At 47.8% G+C, this 24,372-nt stretch overlaps 1 pseudogene; it reads left to right on the forward strand.

The window, feature by feature from the left end:
- Positions 1-14,254: 14,254 nt before the first annotated feature.
- Positions 14,255-14,374, forward strand: LOC136662106 (5S ribosomal RNA; annotated as a pseudogene).
- The last annotated feature ends 9,998 nt before the right edge of the window (positions 14,375-24,372 follow it).

Consider the following 24,372-nt stretch of genomic DNA (forward strand, 5'->3'; position numbering starts at 1 on the left):
TTTCAGAGAATGTTTACGCTGTTCTATAATTAACACATGTAATTCAAGTATAGTAAAAAAAAAATCTTTCAAACTCTAAACAGTGTGCACTTCTGGCTTTTTAAGAATTCAGAAGAAAATTAAAATCGTTGCTGCTCTCTGCAAAACCTGCAGTGAGGTGTCTGTTGCAATGTGTTGTGTGTGTGTGTGTTTGACAAGGCTAGATTTGATTTCCTTTGCACAGGGCCCCCTTAGGCACAGGGCCCAATCGGGGGCAATTAGTCCAGTGGGCTTAAAGTCAGCTCTGATTTGGAAGGCAGATCCTGCTTTTCCCCCCGTTCTTCTCAGCAGTGCATCCAACTCTCCCAGCCACTGAAAACAGGCAGAATTTCCAGCACCTTATTAGGGGACACCCTGCAGCTAAGCAAACACCTCCCATTGTCAACCCATCCACAAGGCCAACTGACAGCCCAATCCTGAGCTTCCCGGCTCCTGTGGGAGTAGTGGTGTCAATGTGGCTACTGCTGTATCCAGCAGGCACCAGGAAGCAGCTGGAGATCTCCTCAGGGGATGGGGACTTCCCTCCCCTTCCCCTGAGGAAAGCCCCAAGCTCCACAATGGGGCTTCTCAAGTCTGTGCTGGCTGTTTTGCTTTATGCCAAATAAAGGTTTTGTTGACTGTTGACTGACTGGCTGTTTTGCCAGCGCAGAGAGACTCTGTGTCATGCTGGAAGGCCCGACACATAGGTCAGGATATGGTGGAGCAGAGCACTGCCAATCCCGCCCCAACCCTGGTCTGCCAAATCCCAATCCACTGGGCCTTGTGCCCACTGGCTAATTAGCTTCCCTTGTTAAACTCACAAGTGCAGCAGGCAAAAGTCAGAGTCCAGTCCCAGTCCAATAAGGGCAGATTGCCAAAGCAGAGTCCAGAAACGATATGCCAGGTCACAGTCCAAGGTCCAAACTCCAGTCAGGTCAGGTCTCCTCTGGATCAGGTAGCGTCTCCCTCTGGGTCAGGGTAGCCTTTGGTCCTTCTGAAGCTGCCTTTTATCCTTGGATGTCTCATAATCCAAAATGCAGCTCAGCTGTGAGCTACCTTGCTAGCCCCTTGTTAAGTCCAAATTAGGCTCAGCTGAGCCATCTCTTCAGTCCATGTCCATTCAAAGTCCCATCAAGGTCAAATGAAGCTCAGGTGTCCATCAGAGTCCCATTGGCCTTGATTGATTACAGCTGTGGAGCCAGCCCTGCCCTTCCCAGAGCTGTCAACCAGCTGTCAAAACATGGAATCACTGTCAACACCACATCATCCACCTGATGATCTTCTGATCTTCCATTACAGCCCTCCCTGGTCCTCCTCCCTCCCCACACTCTGCCCTTGTTACTCCCTTCCCTGCCACCCAAAGGCCGCACAACAGCCCAGCAGTTGAACCCCCAGCTGTTGAACCTTCCTTTTCCTGCCAGTGCTGGGCCTAGCACCAGACTGGAATGGGCCCAGCACCAGCGCTCCACTACGGAGCTCTGGGTTCCATAAATGTGTTTTACAGTACATTTATGGCACCCAGCGCCGGCATACGGGCTCAGTGCCGACACTGGCCAAGTTCAGGATTGGGATCTGAGGCACTTGCCTCAGGAGGAAGATTGGGGGGGGGCACCCTGCCTGCCTGCCTGCCTCCACCCGTCTTCCCACTTCATGGACTCAAAAAAAAGAGAAGGGAATAGAGGGGGAAAAGGAGTGGATGAGAGTGGAGGACTGGTGCATCTCCTCATATGAAGATAATATCAAATGTGCAAACATGACAGGTTTACAAGCCGTGTCCATGTGAGACATGGTTAGCTGTAGACGTCCTTGCAGGAAATTGTGAGTGAAGGCTTCTCCTTGGGGCCAGAAGCTTACCCACCCCCACAGCCTTTTGAAACCTCCTGGCCCAGGACTCCAAGGGAGTCACGTAGGCGCAATTCTACTCTCTGTGTGGTGGCCAGTCGTTGGGAAACAAAACCCTACCCAGGCTCACAGCAGCCAGTGGGCAGAGTAATATCCATTATTAATAGGAGGCGTAATTGAGTCATGTGTTTTCTACAGGCAGCACAAGGTATTTCATGTCTGTTTGGTTTCAGATAATTCTATTATTTATTTGTAGATAAATGTTCATGCTATGGCCAAAAAGAAAGGTGTGGGGGGGGGGGGGAATACATACCCCAAATGTCATCCAAATATCAATGTGTTCCAAGGGTGAGATTAAAATGATTTACTCTTACATGTTGTGGTTCTATTTTTTGCAAGGGCTGCTCATTTTCTGTTCCTCACAGAATGCCCAGAAATTTTTCCTGTGCATTTTGCAAGCACAGAGTGAGACTCTTTACCTAATGAGATGGCTAAAATGACCACGTTCTCCACTTAATCGGTACATGCTGCCAAGCGGGGTCCAGTAAATGTATACCCGGGGAGCCTACACATCTGTAAGGCTGCAGCTGCCCTGCAGAACTCAGACATATCAGTTCTCAGTTGAGTCGATAGGCAAGAAGACTTGATCTTTCTTAGTGACAGCTGCTGGTCTCATTTACAGGCCAAATCCAGAGCAACTCCCCGCATGGTGATACAACTGGAGAGCGTGGTACCTGCTGAATCCAGTGGGGAGTTTCAGCCTCTGGAGGCCTCCTTGGGTAAGGGAACATTTATTCCCTAAGTCCCTGCCCTTCCTACAGTATCTAATTGGATCTGTGCCAGCTATATTGCTGGCACAAGTCCACTGGGAAGGGGATTAGGATATTGGTGCATGCTCCTGCTAATATCGCCCCTTCCTGGTCCCGATACATGCTCTTCCCTGGCCACATTGCCGGTGGCTGGAAAAGCAGCCTTTAACTCATCAATTCAGGTTGGCTCTCCTCAGTGGCATACTGGGGGGTGCAATATACACCAGGTGACGCGCATAGGGGGTTGACACCACTACTCACCAAAATTTTTAAAATCTTGGTATTTTTGAATAATGCCATCATGTTATATATCAATCAATGTGTAATATCATTCAGAATACAACAAAACAAATCACGTTGAAATATCTCTATTCTATCAAAAGTTATAGCCGAAAAACCCAGCGGGGCAGAGCAACGTACATTGCCACGCCCACAGCCTGGGGCATTGCCACACCCACTCCATCATAAGGGCGAGGCACTGGCTTCCTGCACTGGGCGGTGCAACCCCTAGTGACACCATTGGCTCTGCTCTCTTTGCAAAAGGTTTATTTCTGTGGTGCTGCACTCCCAGCTACTTTGATCCTTAATTTGTTATAATGCAAAGCAACTGCTAACAAAACCTGCTTTCTGTTGCTTTTCCATCTTGCAAATTTAGCCGATCAATCCATCCATGCTCAGATGATGAACAGGCTGTTTCTTGAATCGACAGCCCTTAAATAGAATTGTGGTTGCAGTGTGTGCTTCAATTATTCGGACATAACCCATGCAAGGAAAAGAGGCTGCAAACTGGTTTACAGGGATCAATGTATCAAGTTGCCAGGGGCAGGTTCTGGTGCAAATCCTTTTCCTGGGCTCCCCAGGTTGCACAGTTTGCACGGGATTTTGCTGCCTATACTGAGGATTTAAGGGTCACCCTGGCCAGATGGACCCTCTTACGTGCACAGCTCTGATGCCATCTCCAGCTCAGCAGATGTATGTGCCCAGCTAGATCCATCACTCCTCATCCTCCTGCTCCCTTGGTTCAAACATGAAGAGGACAGAGGAGAAAATGGAGGAGAAAGCATGGCACATTGGTAACACTCTAGCGCACTCCTCCTCTCTTCATCATACATCCTTTCCTACTCTTTTCCCCTCTTCCTTTTCAGATCTAGAGGGTGGGAGGAAAAGCAGCAGAGGCGGGCAGGAGGCAGCCAGGGGGGGGGGCTGCCAATTCATGCCTGAGGGATTCAAAGGGCTTCAATGGGCCTCCTGGCTGGACTGGCTCTGAGCCAAATCAGTGTATTAAGGAGAGTTTGGCCCACAATAAATCTTTAAGGAACTGCAGCCTTTAAAGTCTTTAAGATTCCACAGCTCTTCTTGGTGTGTATGTGTTTGCTCTTAAACACTAACATGATTACTCCATCTGGATTTTATTTGCCTCTTCCATGTTTCTTTTTAAAGGAATATTACCTTTATTTTTCTTTCCTTTGGGTTTTTTTTTTGTTTCTTTGTTATCAGGGCCGGCTCATCTATGAGGCCAACTGAGGCATTTGCTTCAGCAAGAGCTTGATGTGGGGCACCCGCTTCCACCTGTTCACTTGCCTCTCCTGCTCCTCTGTATCTTGTTCCTTGGACTGGAGAATGAAGAGGGGGCAACATGGAAGAGGAAGTGAGGAGAAAAGGAGTGGCATCTGATGCTCTGATCTACCCTTTCCCCTCCTCCACACTTTGTTGTCACACTTTTCCCCTCTTCCTTTTTCAATCTAGGGAGTGTGAGGTGAGAACATCACCAGGTAAAGGGGAGAGACATTTGGCATCCTGTCTTTGGCACTCGGGTGCCTTGGGCCAGCTTGCTGTGTACAGTCTGACCCCTTTAAAAAAAACCCTACTGAATAAAGGAAACAGGAGATCTGAAAATCACTACTTGAAGTTCCATCCTATGCAAGCTGAAAAGGCAGTAACTCCCATTGAACTCAGGTGGGCTCAGCGACAAAGCTAGAGGCCATAAGAACATAAGAACAGCCCCACTGGATCAGGCCATAGGCCCATCTAGTCCAGCTTCCTGTATCTCACAGCGGCCCACCAAATGCCCCAGGGAGCACACAAGATAATATGAGACCTCATCCTGGTGCCCTCCCTTGCATCTGGCATTCTGACATAGCCCATTTCTAAAATCAGGAGGTTGCGCATACACATCATGGCTTGTACCCCGTAATGGACTTTTCCTCCAGAAACTTGTCCAATCCCCTTTTAAAGGCATCCAGGCCAGACGCCATCACCACATCCTGTGGCAAGGAGTTCCACAGACCAACCACACGCTGAGTAAAGGCCCTGGAGCCTGGGTTGGCAATGCTGAGTTTGGAGATGTTGTGATGTCATGCAACACCACAATGTCAATTCTGGGTTCGCTCCAAAGTGGTGGCTTCGCAATTTGGCTGCTTCCTCTTTCTTTGGTGGGTCTCTCCAGGGGCAATTCTGTTGCTGTCACCACTTCTCAGTGCTTTGATGGCTTCCTGATTGGGAAGCCACATAAACACTAAGAAGTGGTGGTGGCCATTTTGGCTGGACCTCGTGTGGCACTCCCTCATGTGGCACTTTGGTGTAGTGCCCAGGGTGTGCTGCCCCCTTGCCACTGGGTGGATTTACTTTTGAGTACATTTTCTGAGGATAGTGCTGACAAGCGTGCTCAAGTTTTTGGGCCCTTGCAAAATTTGTGCAGACTGATTTTTATCCAGACCTCTCCTGTCTTCTGGGCAAACGCTGTGTGAGAGGACTGAGGGCGGGCGGTTCTGTGACAGAGCAGATTCCTTCAGTGTGTTCCTTCCACTCAAGCACGTTTGCAAGGGATTAGGTTGTCGTTTTGTATCGGTGCGTGCTGCGGCTCTGCTAGAAACACTCCATTCTGCAGAAAGCCAGGACTGACCTCTGTTTCTGTCAGTTAATTAATTAAGTGGAAGGTGCTTGCTTAACCGGGACACGCACATTTTTGCTGCATCCCAGGCAGCCTGCATCAGTCATTTCTCAAGGATAGAGCCTGAGTCACAGCTCTGGCAATGAAGCAACAGGTCTGATATAGCCTCCTGGCACTAAGATCAAGTTAGGGAAAAGCAACCATGAGTAAGCAAGGCTGGGTGGGAAACTTGCTCTCTTCCATTTAGATATGGTTGGCAACCTTCAGTCTATGGTATAAGCCTACAGCACCCGGTATGCCCAAGCGGTCTCCCGTCCAAGTACTAACCAGGCCTGACCCTGCTTAGCTTCCGAGATCAGGCATGTGCAGGGTATTATTTTTGCCACTTTTTTCATTATAAAGGAACCAAAAAAAGGAAGGACTGTTTCTTTAAAAAGGAAGTACTGCAATCCCATATAGCCTACCCCGGGAGAAAGTTCCACTGAAGTTCCTTTACTTTGGGTAGACATACATAGGCTTGTGCAGTCGGCGTAGCTCCAATCAGTGGAGTAGCTAAGGGGAGTGCAGGGGTGGTAACTGCATCAGATAGCAAGCTTTGGGGGGGGCAACAGGTTGAGTCTGACACTAGTGGCCAAAACTGTGAAAACCTTAGTAATTTTGAATAACGCCATCATGTTATATATCAATAGAAAGGCAACTGAGTGCAGAATACAACGAAACAAACCACACTAAAATAACTGTATTCTGTCAAAAGTTCTGGCCAATTAACAAGAACACTTATTTATTTATTTATTTAATTTAACTTTGATTTCATTGTGGGAGGGGCTACAAAATCTTCTTTGACCCTGGGTAGCAGATGCCTTAACTACATTACTGGTTTCAACTCAAATATATGAACAATCCATAAATGTAGGACTTCTAAAAATCAGTGATATCAGAATAACCAGCAGCAAGAAGAAAAAAAATCTCCGCAAAAGGAGAGACACAGTCAATCAAAAATGCCTCGTGGAAAAGGAATCTTTTGTCATTCTTATGAAAAACATAAATAGGGGTGGTACAGACGTCATCTGACAGGAGGGCTGGCCCATCCAGGAGGCCAACTGAAGCAGCTGCCTCAGGCAGCAGATTTCTGGCCACCTATTTACTCCCAATGCTCCTCCTTCTCCAGGGGAACCGAGAGGAGTTGGAGGGGAGTGCTGATCAAGAACATTTGAGAGTGGGAGGAGCAGAGGCTGGGACATTATCAGATGGGGGGAAGCATTTGGCATGCTACCTCAAGCATCAGGAGGTCTTGGGCTGGCCCTGCCTGGCAGGGAATTTCTCAGGCTAGGTGCCACACTGGAAAAGGTCGTCCCTTGTGTCATAAGAACATAAGAACAGCCCCACTGGATCAGGCCATAGGCCCATCTAGTCCAGCTTCCTGTACCTCACAGCGGCCCACCAAATGCCCCAGGGAGCACACCAGATAACAAGAGACCTGCAAGGCCTCCTGGGAATTGTAGTTAAGAACATAAGAACAGCCCCACTGGATCAGGCCATAGGCCCATCTAGTCCAGCTTCCTGTACCTCACAGCGGCCCACCAAATGCCCCAGGGAGCACACCAGATAACAAGAGACCTGCAAGGCCTCCTGGGAATTGTAATTAAGAACATAAGAACAGCCCCACTGGCTCAGGCCATAGGCCCATCTAGTCCAGTTTCCTGTACCTCACAGCGGCCCATCAAATGCCCCAGGGAGCACACCAGATAACAAGAGACCTCATCCTGGTGCCCTCCCTTGCACCAGGATGGTCAACACCAACCAAGTCTCTGAGGATGATGGAACACATAGAAGAACCTTCCCAGATGATCTCAGGAGACAGGACAGTCTCATGGGGGGAGAACCAGGCCTTTAAGAACGGAGGCCCTAAACTGTATAGAGCAGGGGTGTCCAAAGTTTTTGGCAGGAGGGCCACATCATCTCTCTGACACTGTGTCGGGGGCCTGGGAAAAAAAGAATTAATTTACATTGAAAGTTTAAATAAATTTACATAAGTTTACATAAATGAATATATTAAGATGAACTTATATGAGTGAATGAAGGTCTTGAAATAGCTTAAGGCCTATAAAAAGCCTTGCACAAAGCAAGGCTGGCCTTTCCTTTGCTGCTGCTACTGCATCACAGACATGAAACAGTAAGCAGTGGAGGAAACCCTCGTCCCACAGCTCATGCAAGAGGTCAAACAATTGCCCTCAGGCTGAGAGCAGTTGCATCAGGCCAGTGCAGGCTCCAACAAATCTCTAGAGGCTCATTGGAGACTGGGGGCTCCCTGAGGGCCGCATTGAGAGGCCTCGAGGGCCGCAAGTGGCCTCAGGGCCGGGGTTTGGGCACCCCTGGTATAGAGTATTAGAGGTATCACTTAGCACTGTGAATCATACCCAGGAAAGAACGGTCAGGCAGATTATTTAGCAAAGGGGTGACTTAGGCATCACCATGCCAAAATATATGGAACGGGGGGGGGGGGCTGAATTTTCTGAGCAGGGTGTGGTGTGCTGCTAGAGCTAAAATGGGGAACTCACAAAGACCTGTGCACCAGAGCTACAGATTGGAGCATCTCTCTAGGTCAGTGATTTTCAACTTTTTTCATCTCATGGCACACTGGCAAGGTGTTAAAATGGTCAAGGCACACCATCAGTTTTTTGGGCAATTGACAAGGCACACCGCACTGCCAGCATCCCCCACATCCCCAATGGCCCTACTAATATATGACCCTCCCCCAAACTCCTGTGGCACACCTGCAGACTATTCAGGGCACACCAATGTGCCGTGGCAAACAGTGGTTGAAAATCGCTGCTCTAGGCTGTGAAGGGCCCCATGTGCATGGGGAAAGGCTCCACTCACTCTGGGTGATCATTCACTGTCTTGAACTGGAACAGGCTATGAAGGCTTCCTCTTCAGATTGGAACTTGACTTGGGTGCTGATATTTCTTGCTGGCTCCAACTCGTGGCTTCCGCTCTTCTCTTACCACCCCCTGCCCTGGCTTGTGTTCCCAGCTCTCACATGATGGTTGTGTAGTACTGACTTAGTACAGTACTGACTTAGGGGAGCAGTGAGTGCCTCCAGAGGAAATTCCCCCATCATGTTATTAGGGCCAAGCTATACACTGAGCATTAAAAACACCGTTTATTTTTACATATGTCTTCATTTATGTAAATCGCAGCTGGGATGAGGGTACTGGATTGGGGCAGTGGGCAGAGAGGTTCGTTCTTTGCCCTGCAGTACTCCCCAGGACTGATCCAATTCCTCACAAAGACCTTTGGTTCCCCTGCCAACCCCCTGATATCACATTGGGAGCTAAAGCTGATACCAGTACTGAGAGATGGTTGGCACTAGCCCTGCAGGGAAGGGCTCGCTCTCTCTCTCTCTCTCTCTCTCTCACACACACACACACACACACACACACAGGCACATCAGATTGCTTATATATATATGTTTTATATATGTATATATATATATATATGTTTTCATACCATGACATCAGTGTGCATGGCACTTGACAATAGCAGAGAAGGCAGGTCCCTGCCCCAACGAGTTTACAATCGGTCATGTATGAATTGAAAAGTTGCACAATTCCTGGAAATGAAAAGCTTGAGTCAAAAGTACAGGTGTTGTGTGAGAAGGAGCTCTGTCCATGGTCTCAGGTGCTAGATGGACGTTTTCCCTCAGGGGTGGAAGAAGAATCAGGTTTCTGCATTCAAGGGATCTGTCTGCCTGCCTGCCTGCCTGTCTGCCTGTCTGTCTGCCATAGCAGGATTTACTTGGTACAAGTTGGCCACTGAAAACATGTGCCAGTCTTTCCCACGGGGGCCACGTACATGAAGCTCTCCTGCCTCCTGAAATATAGAGCAATCATAGCTTTTCCCAGGAGGAAAAAGGACCTTCGCTTTGTCCTCCGGTTGATTTATTTACACACTTCACACGGCCATGTCTTTCCATAAGGAGGCTGTCGAAAGAAGGCCATAAAAAAAAGGGTTGGCATGAATGGGGATGAGAAGAACTAACTGGGCAATGTTTCAGTGTCAACTCACCCCACTCTGGGGGCAGCCTGGCATGTGCTGCTGGGCTCAGAGAGCCACAGGGCAGAGTTTCTGCTTGCGCAGGGCTGTATCCACATCTCATCACTTCATTGCTTCCCAGACCCGTGTTTCTCCCTCTGAAAGGGGCACAGTAGGGGGAAGGCATTGCTTCCTTATTTTTTTGTACCACACCACCCCTGTCCCTTCCCACAGCCTACATCATGGAAAATGCTTCCAGGTTCCAGAAGAGACCACTGGCAGGCCTCCATCGCACAGCAGATTCCCCACTGCTCATGCCAGAGGCAGGCGGAGAACTGAACACAGTGTTCCTTCTGCCCTCGTCCTGCCGGGCTGGCTCATCGACCCTAGAGGTATCGTTGCCAGCCCGCTCTGGTTGACCCCTTATCGTGCCCCCTTAAGGTATTTTGGGTTGTTTGAGATTCAGAAACTCCTGCTGACAGCCTGCTTCTCAGATGTGCTACTTTAAACCCCACTGAGACAGGAGAAGATGTTATTGCCAGAAGGAAAATCTCTGCATCTCAAGGCTGCCAGTGAGCTCGGACATTCTCAAGCCACACACACAACACAGAGATCTTGCTGAAAGGCAGCTTTTCAGCAGCAGTTTTCATATTTAGCAGGAGGAGAGCAACAGTCACTCTTCCACAAGGATGTAGTAGCAGAGGAGTAGAACTCTGCAACTTTTACTACAGTAGGAGCATCATCAGAAGTGCTCAGGTGCGGCTATCAAACTTTTTTAGCTAAGAAGCAGCTTCAGGTTCAGTAGGACGGAAATTGAGAAAGCTGCTTAGGGCAATAACTTCCAAACTTTTTAGCACCGGAACCCAATTTTTAAAGTGGCACTCCAGTGGTACCCACCTAGCTGTATGAGCCTTAAAAAATTTCACTTTACCAGCTGCTCAAAGCAGCTTATCCTTTTTTTATCCTTTCTTACTATGAAATGGCCCACCTTCTGGAACATTTGTTGAGACCCATATTCATTGGATCAGGACCATTCTGATGGCTTTGCAGTCCCCTTTGCCTGGCCTTTGATAAAAACTGAGGCATGTTTACCTTGTCATGAGTAAACATGCACATGTGGCTCAGTTTCACTTTTCATAGGGCTCAACACATTTTCCTTATCAACTATCAGCTTATCGGTTTCTTTCAATAATCAAGTTGAGACCCACTGGTGGGTCCCGACCCTCCGTTTGGGAAACACTGGCCTAGGGCCATTTGTTAACAAGCAGGCCACCATCTTTCCTAAGGGAGAAACCTGTATTCAGCTCATGTTACATTAAGGCTACACCCCTGTGCATATTTACTTAGCAAATTGACCTAGTAAAATAGGATTAAGTCCTGTTGAGCACAATGGGACCTGAGTAACACATGAAGAGGCTGGCACTCTACTTTGCATATTTACTTCCACATTTTTCAGCAAAAGCACATACTTAAGATAATATCCAGTTCCTGCCCTTCTTTGGCAACCTCTGTAATTTGACTGGGCTTGATCCTTTTTGCCTGCACTGGGTTCAGATTCTGCGCTTCCCACTGGCTACCATGCCATGGTTGTGTTCAATGCTGTGGCGTAGCTAGAGGGGGTGCAAAGCATTAGGTTTTGCAGGTGCCTGAGTGTGCTATGGAAGCGACCCTCCCCCTTCCCTTTGTAGTCATTCCAAAGAGGAGGGGGAAGGGCCACTTGCACGGTGCGCTTATGTGCCGGCAAAACTTAATGCATTGCATCCCCTCTACTATTCCACTGGTCTGATGTGATGGAAAACACCACCATTGAACGAATGTGGATTCTTCTTACCTGTTGGAATCCAGCTTGTTCCTCACTATTGATCTGTCGTGAAAATCCCAGCAAGAAACAAATTGCCTCTCACTGTGACAAAACCAGAAAGTATTAACCTGGACCACATCCACTTGGCAACTCGAAACAGAGCTCTAAACAGAGTCATTCCTTTTCCCCCTCTGGGGCCAGCCTGATTGTCTTCATTCTGTGCTGCCCAGTAATGGCAGAATTGAATCGCAGCAAAAGCCTGGTAATGAATTGGACATTTCCACTTAACCGTCCTGCACTGTTCAATGGAATCGTGCTTCAAAAGACCACTTTGTCTGCGCAGTTGGCCGCCACCTTCCATGCTCACTGTATAGATTTTAGTTTAGCTAAGTATGTTTGCTTTGACAACAACTGCAGCAGGGAATTAAGGGCCCAATCCTGAGTTCTCACCGCTGGCACTCCACCAGTGATGAGTGCTGCAAACGTGCCATAAAGCACTTTCGTGGCCCTCAACGATGGTCCAATGCTCAGTGCTAGCTGGCGCTGGACTAGCAACTCTGCTACTCCACAGTCGCCCAAACCGCTGGATGGCGAAGAGGTAGGTGGGGACATGAGGGGGGGCGGAGAAGAGGCATTCCAGGGCAGGTGGAGGCAGAGAGAGGACGAGGCAAGCCTGGGGGAGGGAATGGGGTGGCAGGGCAGCGGGACTGGAGGAGCTCCGCTCCTCTGCGTCCAGAGCCGCTGTGTCAGGCTGTGGGTTCGACATGGAGGCTCTCAATTCTACAGCAGCCCAGGGTTGCCACAGAATTGAGCAGCCCCCATTGTGGGGCTACTTGCCTTACCTGGGGGAAGGAAACAAAAATCCCCTTTTCCTGAGGTACCCCCAGCACTGCCCAGTTAGCGCTCAGGATGCTGCAGCAGCCCCACACTCCGGGCAGCATAGGATTGGGCTGCCTGGCTATCATGTAGGCCACCAGGGGGGGGGAATCCCTCAGTGGTCCCTTTCCTTTCTTATTCGCCTTGCCTTTGTCCTCATTCCATGTAATTTGTTGGGCTAATAATGGAGCTCTGGGTCAATTGAGTTCTATGTGTTTCAAGTGCCTGTAACAAACAATACAAGGACATGCTATATATTAATTAAGAGCTCTAAACAGACCAAAGGTTTGCCATGCCAAAGGTTTGTCTAGTCTTCCCACTGGCTACCATGCCATGGTTGTGTTCAATGCTGTGGCGTAGCTAGAGGGGGTGCAAAGCATTAGGTTTTGCAGGTGCCTGAGTGTGCTATGGAAGCGACCCTCCCCCTTCCCTTTGTAGTCATTCCAAAGAGGAGGGGGAAGGGCCACTTGCACGGTGCGCTTATGTGCCGGCAAAACTTAATGCATTGCATCCCCTCTACTATTCCACTGGTCTGATGTGATGGAAAACACCACCATTGAACGAATGTGGATTCTTCTTACCTGTTGGAATCCAGCTTGTTCCTCACTATTGATCTGTCGTGAAAATCCCAGCAAGAAACAAATTGCCTCTCACTGTGACAAAACCAGAAAGTATTAACCTGGACCACATCCACTTGGCAACTCGAAACAGAGCTCTAAACAGAGTCATTCCTTTTCCCCCTCTGGGGCCAGCCTGATTGTCTTCATTCTGTGCTGCCCAGTAATGGCAGAATTGAATCGCAGCAAAAGCCTGGTAATGAATTGGACATTTCCACTTAACCGTCCTGCACTGTTCAATGGAATCGTGCTTCAAAAGACCACTTTGTCTGCGCAGTTGGCCGCCACCTTCCATGCTCACTGTATAGATTTTAGTTTAGCTAAGTATGTTTGCTTTGACAACAACTGCAGCAGGGAATTAAGGGCCCAATCCTGAGTTCTCACCGCTGGCACTCCACCAGTGATGAGTGCTGCAAACGTGCCATAAAGCACTTTCGTGGCCCTCAACGATGGTCCAATGCTCAGTGCTAGCTGGCGCTGGACTAGCAACTCTGCTACTCCACAGTCGCCCAAACCGCTGGATGGCGAAGAGGTAGGTGGGGACATGAGGGGGGGCGGAGAAGAGGCATTCCAGGGCAGGTGGAGGCAGAGAGAGGACGAGGCAAGCCTGGGGGAGGGAATGGGGTGGCAGGGCAGCGGGACTGGAGGAGCTCCGCTCCTCTGCGTCCAGAGCCGCTGTGTCAGGCTGTGGGTTCGACATGGAGGCTCTCAATTCTACAGCAGCCCAGGGTTGCCACAGAATTGAGCAGCCCCCATTGTGGGGCTACTTGCCTTACCTGGGGGAAGGAAACAAAAATCCCCTTTTCCTGAGGTACCCCCAGCACTGCCCAGTTAGCGCTCAGGATGCTGCAGCAGCCCCACACTCCGGGCAGCATAGGATTGGGCTGCCTGGCTATCATGTAGGCCACCAGGGGGGGGGAATCCCTCAGTGGTCCCTTTCCTTTCTTATTCGCCTTGCCTTTGTCCTCATTCCATGTAATTTGTTGGGCTAATAATGGAGCTCTGGGTCAATTGAGTTCTATGTGTTTCAAGTGCCTGTAACAAACAATACAAGGACATGCTATATATTAATTAAGAGCTCTAAACAGACCAAAGGTTTGCCATGCCAAAGGTTTGTCTAGTCTTGTTCCCACAATGGTCCATTAGCTGCCTCTGGAAAAACCCACAAGAGGGGGATGAAGGCAGTGGCGTCACTAGCAGGGTGCAGGGGGTGTGGGCCGCACTATGTGACGTGCACAGGGGGTGACACTACTATCGGCCAAAATTTTGAAAATCTTGGTATTTTTGAATAATGCTACATACCAGCTGGTGTGTAATTTCATGCAGAATTCAATGAAACAAACCACATTGAAATATCTCTATTCTATCAAACAGCAACTGTTACCCTGCAGATGCCCGATCTCGTCTGATCTTGGAAGCTAAGCAGGGTCAGGCCTGGTTAGTACTTGGATGGGAGACCGCCTGGGAATACCGGGTGCTGTAGGCTTATACCATTATCTCGGAAGCTAAGCAGGGCCAGGCCTGGTTAGTACTTGGATGGGAGACTGCCTGGGAATACCGGGTGCTGTAGGCTTATATCATGATCTCGGAAGCTAAGCAGGGCCAGGCCTGGTTAGTACTTGGATGGGAGACCGCCTGGGAATACCGGGTGCTGTAGGTTTATACCATAGTCTTTCGAGACTGAAGGTTGCCAACCATTCTATCAAAAGTTATAGCCAAAAAACCAGCAGGGGCAGGACAATGGTACATCACTGTGCCCACTGCCCAGGTCATTGCCCCACCCACTGTATGGGAGGCCTCCTGCACTAGCTTCCCGCACCATGTGACACAGTCATGCCACTGAATGAAGGCATGCTTCTCTCCCATCATGGTTTTCCTGCAGACCACCACTGAAACCAGAGCTAGTGCAAGGCCATTATAACGCTCAGAGACCTCCCCTCTACAAATAAGTCAAATACCCCTTTAAAGCCCTCCAAGCTTGGGGCCATCTCTTTGCTCCCCGCTCCATAAAAGGACCTGTCCTCTTCTTCCTGAGTGCTAAATTTACTCAAGAACCTGTGTCGAGGGAGTTGGTCAACAGCTTTTTTGACAATCAAAGTGTACATTGCCAATGAGAATCACTCATATCGACATGCCTGTTGACACTCTAAGAGTGCAGTCCTATGCACTTTTATTCAGAGGTAAGTCCCTGTGATGTTGATCTGCAAGTCACTGCAAGTCACCTGCAAGTCACCTGTTGACCTGCAAGTCACTTGCAGGGAGACCTGTAGCTCTAAAGCAAGGGTGTCCAAAGTTTTTGGCAGGAGGGCCACATCATCTATCTGACACTGTGTCAGGGGCCAGTGCAAAAAAAGAATTAATTTACATTTAAAATTTGAATAAATTTACATAAATGAAAATATTAAAGATGAACTTATATGAATGAATGAAGGTTTTGCAATAGCTCGAGGCCTGTAAAAAGCCTTGCACAAAGCAAGGCTGGCCTTTCCTTTGCTGCCGCTACTGCATCACAGATGTGAAACAATAAGCAGTGGAGGGAGCCCTCGTCCCACAGCTCACGCAAGGGGTCAAACAGTTGCCATCACGCTGAGAGCAGTTGTGTTGGGCCAGTGTGGGCTCCAACAAATCTCCAGAGGGCCAGAGGCTCATTGGAGACTGGGGGCTCCCTGAGGACCGCATTGAGAGGCCTCGAGGGCCGCAAGTGGCCCAGGGCCGGGGTTTGGGCACCCCTGCTCTAAAGCATCACTCACAAATAAGCTGCAGAAGTCAGGAAACAACTATAAAAGGATGAGCTGTAAGCGCAGATTTCAAGGATAGGGCAGAACTTGGAATGAATGGATGACCCCAGATGATCCTGCTGTCTCCATTTACCAGTTTTTTAAAAATCTGCCCCTGGTAAATCATTGTCCCCATTTTGTCCTCCTTTTTGCCTTTGGGGGATGCTTTTTTTTAATATCATCAGCGTCAGTTGCTAGAACTGTCATTCATCTGGGTTCAGCTCCTTCCCCAGGTCCTTGCACATTAAAATCTCTATGAGTGTGGAATAAACAGTGAGCCTCTCTTCTCTCAAATGCATGTGCAAGAACACTAAGGCATCATGGAGCACATGGGCAATCATTTCCCATTAGAGGTGGCTGCTAAGATATACAGTATTTTGATCTGTGGTACGACATTGCCAGACCACTTATGTAGATTGTTCCACACGCTGCTTTCTACTGCTGCTGCAAGTGATGGGAAGTTCCAGGGGCAGAAATCTGACCAGATTCTGGCTTCTTTCAGAAGAGAGATCACTGGAGGTTTCCAAAGTCATTGTCAATATTTGCTTTATTGACAACTGGACAGTTGGAGCCTTGGATGGAAGTGGCTAGCACGGAACTCCTTAGAAGGTTACAGCAGCTCCCCAGAGAACACTCCAAAGTGTGCACTCTCTCTCTCTCTCTCTCTCTCTCTCTCTCCCAGGAGCTGCTAAAAAACTGTCTCTTTTGTTACATACCCACATCTTCCTCCTGGAGGGTAGGGGAGGAAGGATGGGCCACTTTTTTATCACATTACCCCACCGAGAGGGTTCCTCGTCCACCTACCAGGGAGCATCCTGGACCATTAACAGATGTATCCACAGCTCAGTGGAAGAATAGATGCTTTGCATGCAGAAGGCACCGGTTTCAATTCCTGGCATCTCCCAGATAGGCTGGGAAACATTCCTATCTGAGAGCCACTGTCACTGTATATAATAATAATAATAATAATAATAATAATAATAATAATAATAATAATAATAATAATAATAATAATAATAATAATAATAATACATGTATATATACCGCCTTTCTTGGTCACCTATTGTATTGGCAACCTTCAGTCTCAAAAGACTATGGTATCGCGCTCTGAAAGGTGGTTCTGGCACAGCGTCTAGTGTGGCTGAAAAGGCCAATCCGGGAGTGACAATCCCTTCCACACCGGGAGCAAGTGCAGTCTGTCCCTGGTCTGTCTCCCTGGCTATGGGCCCTCCCTCTCTGCCTCTTAGCCTCAGACTGTTGGCAAAGTGTCTCTTCAAACTGGGAAAGGCCATGCTGCACAGTCTGCCTCCAAGCGGGCCGCTCAGAGGCCAGGGTTTCCCACTTGTTGAGGTCCATCCCTAAGGCCTTCAGATCCCTCTTGCAGATGTCCTTGTATCGCAGCTGTGGACTACCTGTAGGGCGCTTTCCTTGCACGAGTTCTCCATAGAGGAGATCCTTTGGGATCCGGCCATCATCCATTCTCACGACATGACCAAGCCAACGCAGGCGTCTCTGTTTCATCAGTGAATACATGCTAGGGATTCCAGCATGTTCCAGGACTGTGTTGTTTGGAACTTTGTCCTGCCAGGTGATGCCGAGGATGCGTCGGAGGCAGCGCATGTGGAAAGCGCTCAGTTTCCTCTCCTGTTGTGAGCGAAGAGTCCATGACTCGCTGCAGTACAGAAGTGTACTCAGGACGCAAGCTCTGTAGACCTGGATCTTGGTATGTTCCGTCAGCTTCTTGTTGGACCAGACTCTCTTTGTGAGTCTGGAAAACGTGGTAGCTGCTTTACCGATGCGCTTGTTTAGCTCGGTATTGAGAGAATGAGTGTCGGAGATCGTTGAGCCAAGGTACACAAAGTCATGGTCACCTATACATATATATATATATATGTATTTATATATATACATATATAAATAATACATGTATTTATATACCGCCTTTCTTGGTCGTCAGATTTCTCAAGGCGGTTTACATGGGCAGGCTGTTCTAAATCCCCGTAGGGATTTTTACAATCGAAGAAAGGTTCTTTCTTTCAAGAACCACAACACTGCAGATGGATATTTTTGATCTGCTATCACATTCTGGCCTCCGATTTCCTCCCACGCAAGCTGACAAGCAGCTCCTTCATCTCTCACATGGAGGGCAGCCAAGACGCTTCTTCGCTCACACCAAAGAGCAGGTGGAATAACACGGCTCAGCTTGTCAGCTGCTTCAAGGTCTCACCATTCACGGTGCCGGTGGCCTCGAACTCGCGACCTGTGGATGTTATCTTTGGCAAACGGAGGCTCTACCCGCTAGACCAGACCTCCTGCCTAGATATAGATTTATATAGCTTTGGTTCATTATTTGGGGAGGGCAACAGCTCAGTGGTAGGGCAGCTGCTCTGCTTGAAGAGCATCTCCTGTTCAATCTCTGACACCCCCAAGTAGGCAGAGAAAAATTCCTGTCTGAAAATCTGGAGAGGTGCTGCCTGTCAGTGTTGACAACACCAATCCATTGAGTTCAGGATTTCCAACTCGGACTAGTAGCAGCAGTTCCTATACTCCAGGGATTCGTTCTGTTGTCAAATGCCAGGCACACTGGCTGGGCAACGCGTTAGGCCAAGCCCCAGTGCCAGGGCTCATTCACAGCATCACTTTCCCAGTTCATAATGTCACCCTGAACCATAAAAGCTACCAAACCTAGGGCTTAAATCATAGAATCATAGAGCTGGAGGGCCCGTCTTCATTGGGCACCTTTTGGAGATGTTCTAGAGAGGATTTTCCTGCTTCCACCAGGGGGTTGGACTAGATGGGGCCTCTCTAGAGCATCTCCAAAAGGTGCCTCTGCTTGAAGAGCTCCAGCAAACACGAGGAACAAGTTCTTGCAAAATAAAAGGCTACTGCATGTGAGAGATGGAGTGGAGCCTTTCGCAACGTGTTGTGATGGTGGTGGTAGTAGGTGCGGGTTCTCAGGTAGTAATCCTTAGTATAGGATGTAGGGTTATTAAAAGCATGTCCTTATTTTTATTTGTGAAATGTTGGAGAGTATGCTTTCCCCTTACCTGGTGATGCATCAAACTCTGTTCCTCCCTGGATTGGAAAAGGAGGAAGGAGACAGAGTAGAAGAGGAAGCATGGAGGAGAGGAGAGGAGTCTCCTCTCTATTCACTCCCTTTTCCATTCCATTCAGCTCTTCATTTTCCAACCTAGGAAGTGGGAAGAACAGCAGGAGCAGTGAAGGCAGGTAGTGAAGGCAAAAGTGGGAGTCCTGCCAATCTGCTGTCTGCCATCTGCTGTCTGAGGCTGCTGTCTCAATTGGCCTCATGGGCGGGCCAGCCCTGTATCCTATATCTCTCTGAACACAGGCATGCCTTTCCTGGCCATCCCCTAGTTGGAAAGGTTTCTGATCCATGTTATATGAGGACACCTCCTAGGGATAATTGTTCCCATATGACAGCAACTGTGGGATACTTGACCAGGCACAGCACCTTGGAAAGCCGTTGCCATCTTCTCTGCATAATGAATCACACTTAATGAATCACACATTCAGGATGTAGTTGCCCACCGACCCCTTTGGATTCTGTTGGCCTGCCTCATTCTCCTTGCGAACTTAATAAAAACAGACCCTCTTTGGAGTCTGCCACAAACAGGGGGAATAAAAAGTGAGCTATGAGCTGCTTCAAGGACTCCAAGGATGCAGATTTCCAGATGGCATCCATTTTTAAATAGCATCTGGTTCCAAGAGTCAGAGGCTGAGCCATAAACAGCAATTGAGTGGGGGCCTGGAAGTCAGAACCAGAAAAAAAAAAATCAAGAACTGAACCAGGAAGACTTATCATTGCCCAACCTTCTAGTTATTAGCTCTGGGCATTGCCTTAAACCCAATGCCAGGCTCCTTCACAGCACCACCATCCAAGTTCATAATATCATCTTGAACCAAAAACAAACCAAACCAAAATACAACTCTGAACTTGAGGTTTAAATCATAGAATTGTGGACTTGGAAGGGGTCTTCAAGGTCATCTAGTCCACCCCCCCACTGGAAGCCAGAAAATCCTCTCTAGAGCAAAATTGGCCTGTTGAGCCTCTGCTTGAAGAGCTCCAGCAAGCATGAGGAACAAGTGATTGCAGAATACATGGCTACAGGATGGGGAAGGTGGAGCTTTCTGCCATATTTCCACCCAAGTAAAGTCTCAGTCCAAAGAGGAAGCTTTTACGGCCCTTCCTGTTGAGGAGAGCAAATGGCCAGCTTGGGTAGGCAGAGTCACGTTACAATCTGGGGCCCTTTCCTGTCTAAGATGATCCTCCAACCTGAAGTCTCTAGGACTCACATATGGGTCAGCTGTGCAAAGTGCTGAATACTTTTTTCCCCATGAATCGGAGCAGAATACAAAGCAAAAATGTCTTGATTTCCTTGCATGAATGAGTGCCAAATCCCCAAACACATGTTCTCTTTTCCACCCAATGATCCACACTTTATTTCCCTGTTGCCTGTCTTGTTTGTAAAAAATAAATACCTTTGTGAAGGGCAATCATTCCCACAGTCTTCCTCACTGCAAACCAAAGAGACTGCTATTATTCTCCATGAATGTAAGGAACAGGTTCAAAGTGTTTGACTCAATTACCAAAGTGCTTTATTATTATTATTATTATTATTAAAGACAGAGCCTGAACTTTCTTTTGTACCTTGGAGGAGGGCAGAAGAAAGGCCTGCGGGCGCCAGGATGCTGTGAACATACAGCTTCATGTAGGATTGCTGAAATGAATCATTTATTGAGAATCTACCTGTGCACCGTCCCTTGTTCAACTTGGGTTTGTGCTTGTTTCATTCAGCTTGTCATCAGACTCCCTGTAGTCTATTAGGAACCAGGCCACCTGTTAAGCCTGATATTATCTACCTCATACTGTGTATGAAACATGATACCATAGTCCTGAGCAGTGGCTCATTTAATATAAGCATCAATGGCATCCTTTAATTGACATATGGAATAGCCTCTTAGGAGTCACCTGGTCTATCCAGCTCAGCCAACACTGACAGTGGCTCCCGTTTTCTGACGGGTGACTTTCCCAACCCTAGTTGGAGCTGTAAGGATATTTTATTTTAACCAAGAAGCTCAGAGTGGTTCACATGGTTCCTTCCCTCCTTTGGTCCTCATAACAACTCTGTGAGGTAGGAGCTGGGATTTGAACCTGGATCTTCCAGAACCAAGTTCAACTCCTGAACCACTAAATCATCCTGGTTCTCATTACCACTCAGCTATATCCGATTCTTCAGTCCAACTCCTCTAAGCCCAGTACACCATCCTGGAACCTTCCGTGTGTAGTGAGCTACACCCTTTCTCAATTAGATTCCAAAGCCTTTTCTTTTGAAAGAAGCATAAGGGAAACAAATATATCCGATTAAAAAACATTTTGGATCTCCCAGTAGAGGACTCTGTTCATGTTTGGGCTTTCATGTGCTGAATATTCAAGCATTTGTCTCAATATATACAAATCAAACTAGGTTCCCTTAAAAAAAAAGAGGTTTCCACTGATTCGGCCTTTTCCAAATCACAATCCAGGCCTAAGAACAAAACAATCAGCACATAGTGAGACATCTGTAGTGGAAACACGAAAGATCCCTTGAGGAGACAGGGTGTGATGTCAACAGTGGCCCCTTGCTCTGACAGGTATAGGAAGCAAGGGGTTAACACCAAGGCCTTAGATTGCAGTGAGTGTGCTGCACTGCTGCAGCTGCTTAGAGGCAGCAAGGCCCCAAGGAATAAAAGCAGCACCTGCAGGAGGGAGAGTTTTGTGGGTAGCAGAAGGAAAGGTTGGAGGAAGGAGAGAGAAGACTGGCTGATGGACTCGCTGGCTGGTGGACTGACTAACAGAGTGAGGGACTAATGGACTGGTTGACCAATGGGCTAAGTAATTGACCGGTTGACTGACGGGCAAATGAACTACTGAGGATTGCTGGAATGGGGACAGCTGGAGACTGCTGGGTGGTGGAGAGCTGCGGGGGCACTACTGTATCCAGAAGAGCTGTTGCTTTGAGAACAAGGAGGAGGGACCCTGCAGCTCCACAGGCAAGCCACTTACTGTTTACCTTCCCCTTAGCACTGATGATCAATAGTAGTTTTCTGTACTGCTAGAGTGAGCTGGGTTTAAGCCAGGGGAACTAATTAGCTTAAAGTGGGCAGAACTTCTCTAGGTAAGGCTTGGAATAGGAATTTGGCATATCTGACCACTCTTTTTTTTTTAGAATCCTCTCTTCAGTCCAGTAAGTCTTCAGTAAGTTCTGGGACAGAGTGACCAATGCAGTGCACTCGAAATGCAGGCCTGGATCAGAGGGAAGGGCTCCATCACAAACACAGCGTCAGCCTCATGGATGGTTTGGCCCCGTGCAAATCCTCCCAAATGGAGGTGCTGGTGCTCAACTATCAGAACATAATGCAATTCACAATCCTTGCCATTAGGTGGCAGCAGTGCAAGGGAAACACATTTGCCAGCTTTCGGGGGACAAGATATCATCTTTTCAGTTTCTGAGCTGTATAAACTAGTGTTTCTCAAACTGTGGGTCAGGACCCACTAGGTGGGTAGCGATCCAATTTCAGGCGGGTTCCCATTCATTTCAATATTTTATTTTTAATATATTAGACTTGATGCTACCATGGTCTGTGACTGCATTTGGGGAAATGTTACAGACCTGTACTTTTAACAAGCTACTATGTATATGGGACTCGTCAGCCTAGGAAGGCAGCTCATCTAAGAGAAGGAAACTCTGACCTCAAACCTCCACTGCCTTGTGGCTACATCCAGTTCTGGAAAAGGCTTCAGGAGTCAACCTCGAGGCAAAATCAAGAGCCGGAGTCCCTTAGGCAGTTCATGGCTGAACACAGTCACGTTCTGGCAACTCCTGCGACGCCGCTGGAACCAACCGTATTGGCTTCTGCCTTTCCATTGGACCATTCCAGCGACGTGGAGAGGGGGGATTTGCTGCATGGGTAACAGCCTATCCTCCATACCTTCTTTACCCAGGCTTCGCGCACTGGAGAGGACACTCCCAGCCACACTAGACGCTGTGTCAGAACCACCTTTCAGAGCGCGATACCATAGTCTTTCGAGACTGAAGGTTGCCAATACCATGTATATAGTTTTAACACTGATCGTAAGTGGGACTTACTCCTGGGTATGCATGAGTAGGATCGCAGCCTAGGATTATAAAAATTTTTCCTGCTTGATAATGTTACTTCCAATCATGACATCACTTCTGGTGGGTCCTGACAGATTCTCATTCTAAAAAGTGGGTCCCAGTGGTAAATGTGTGAGAACCACTGGTATAAACCATTCTGTGGATTTTTTTTCATGTTGAAAAGTGGGGTGTAATTATTTTCCATCATCATTATCTTAGTTTAGCAGAGTGACAGAACATGACCTTGGCAAGAGATGGTGACAAGGTCAAGAAAGCAAGCAACAGGAGCGCAAGTCAATTTCATAGTGTGGTTTATGAAACCGCAGTCTTTTTAGTGTCTCCCACAATCCTGCTTTTGGTTGTCATAAAACCCCCAAAGCCATTCAGCACATCAAGGCGGGAGTTGAACGTTGGGCTGGGGGGAGCAGGACTGAAACCAACCTTGACTCCTCCGGAATCATGCAATAAGACAAAAACACCAACATTCTAGTTGCACAGATGCTCAAGTGAGATGAGATCAGCTGAATGCAAGCCATGCTCCTTGTTATTAGAGTGGCATAAAAAAAAATCACTAACTTAAGAAATTATTTTCTGCTTTTAATTCCTGGTTCATAATCTGGGCTGCTGTCCTTGGCCTAATTTGTTCTGCATGTGTATGAGCTTTTTTTTTTAATTGACTGCTTTAAAATATAGTTGCTGTATTTATTTCCTGGCGTTATCCCATCATGGAGGTCCAAGTCGCATATACTGAGATTGGAGGCAAACTGCCCATTCAGCCACTGACTGGCTGAAAATCTGTTTAGCATAACTGCAGCACAGTTAACAGTCAGACTGCATTACTACACATGCTGAGAAACCTACTTTAAATCTGAGCTTATCAGAATGTGCATAAGAGCCGTTTGGACGGAACAATTAAGGGAACTGGCCTGAATGCACCAGGGTGTGAGGGAAAGGGCCAGGTTGCACATGTTGGGAGTGTGGGGCTGGTTCAGAGTTTAATATATTGTCCGAATTAGCAGCAAAATATGAGAAAAACTCTTGAAGGCTTCGTTCCTACATCTCTGTGCATCACTACTGCAGTGCCCAACCAAAGGAGAGGCAGAGAACAGAGCAAGCACAGACTACAGAAAACCAAGAGTGCGTCCTTAACATCCACAGATATTTTGAGTAGCAAATGGAACATTTAAAGCCTTAAAACAAAAATGAAAGCACATGGGTAATGGTAGGCGCGAAACCATTGTTGAAGACCAACTGCTTGTCACAGTGTTACTCAGACTGTGGGTTGGGATTGACTAGGTGGGCTGCTAGCCAATTTCAGGTGGGTTCCCATTCATTTCCATGTGTATTTTATTTTTAATATATTAGACTCCCTGCTGCCATGGTATTTGACTGTATTTGGGGAAATGTTACAGATCTGTACTTTGAAGCGGCTACTACGTATATGCTTTAACAATAATAGTAAATGGGACGTATTCCCAGGTAAATGTGGATAGGATTGCAGCCTTTGGGGGATGTTTGGGAATTTTTTTTTTTTTTAACAGATCAGGAAC

The sequence above is a fragment of the Tiliqua scincoides genome, chromosome 10, assembly GCF_035046505.1.
Source record: "Tiliqua scincoides isolate rTilSci1 chromosome 10, rTilSci1.hap2, whole genome shotgun sequence".
NCBI classification, from domain to species: Eukaryota; Metazoa; Chordata; class Lepidosauria; order Squamata; family Scincidae; genus Tiliqua; species Tiliqua scincoides.